Source organism: Artibeus jamaicensis, unplaced genomic scaffold (assembly GCF_021234435.1).
Source record: "Artibeus jamaicensis isolate MK-2021 breed Jamaican fruit bat unplaced genomic scaffold, CSHL_Jam_final scaffold_854, whole genome shotgun sequence".
NCBI lineage: Eukaryota > Metazoa > Chordata > Mammalia > Chiroptera > Phyllostomidae > Artibeus > Artibeus jamaicensis.
The window spans coordinates 894,289-895,622 of record NW_026522058.1 but is presented as its reverse complement, the minus strand read 5'-3'; positions in this window follow the sequence as shown (position 1 = coordinate 895,622).

Genomic DNA, 1,334 nt, shown 5'->3' with positions numbered 1-1,334 from the left:
TGTCTTTCCCACCTGTGCAACAACATGAACATGATCCTGGTGAGGACAGGTCTTCTCCTGAGCAATCCTAAAAATTATTTTTTCATGATATGGCACATATATCCCCACTTTCTCCAATCACTGATCCTGTTAAGATTTGAAGGACCTGAGGTCCTCATTTAATTGATTGGCAAAGATTTTCTGTAAAGGGTAGTTAAAACTTAGGTATGAAAGTGCCAAGAGCCTCCATCTTCACATCTCCCATCCTCAGATTTTAAATGATGATACTTCATTATTCTAATAATATCATTGAGCATTTGAGTTGAGAAAAATATCAGAAAAATGATTTTGTAAAGAATATAATTCTCATTCAACTAGGATCAGAGCTTGAACCAGATTGTCCAGCTTTGAGTTCCAGTATCTCTACTTACTAGCTGAGTAGCTTTGAAAAAGTTGTAAGGAGCAAGTGAAATAATAGTACAAAGGGTTTAAAAGAGTTTCCAGCACTTAGGTGACAAGTGTTGTGGTAGAGAAAGCCATGGACTGTAAGCTAGGGCACTAGACTCTGCTTGGCTTGCCACTTTCCTTGGAAGACCATCAGTGCATCCAGCCCGTTTGTCCTTCAACTGCTCAGCTATAAAATAAGTCACAGGAAACTAGGCTATTAACACATCTTATATGAAATTACCCTTTTCATGGGGAATTACCTACCCTGGCAACCCAAGGGTCTAATTAAACTCAGCTTGTCACAAAGTACTTGCCTATCTAAACCAAGTTTTGCCATTTTTAAATGGAATAAGAAGGATAAACTAATTGATTCAGTCAGGTATCCATACCTATTTATATAGTGTCAACTTCAAGCTAATGTTTTGTGAAATGTTATGAGTTTCTTAAACTATTCAGTCCATGATGCCAATGCAAGGCCCTTTCACACACTTGGCTCTATTAAATAAACTTGCCAGAGTCAGAATTATGAATTCCTGGCAATTACTAACAAAATCAGAAATGAAGTCATTACTATTCAATTTGAGTCCCTACTATTCAATTCCAGTCCTTCCAGATCTGAAGACCACCAGTTATAATGTTGCCGGAAAAGCACCAGGCCTGGAGTGAGTCTGCCTTGGGCCAGCTGGTAGTGTGTGGGTTCTTGACTTCATGCAGGAAAGATTTCACAACACAAGCCCAGGTGATTTCGAGAGTGCATTTATTAAAGCTGGGGACACTGAAACAGAAGAAGGGCTGAGGAGAGAAGAAGTAGGAGGAGAAAGCCTATGTGGAGCTCTGTTTTGGCTCACTAGAAATGTTATAGGAAAGAAGTGAGCCATTATGGGCTGTGCTGAGTCACAGAGAAGTAA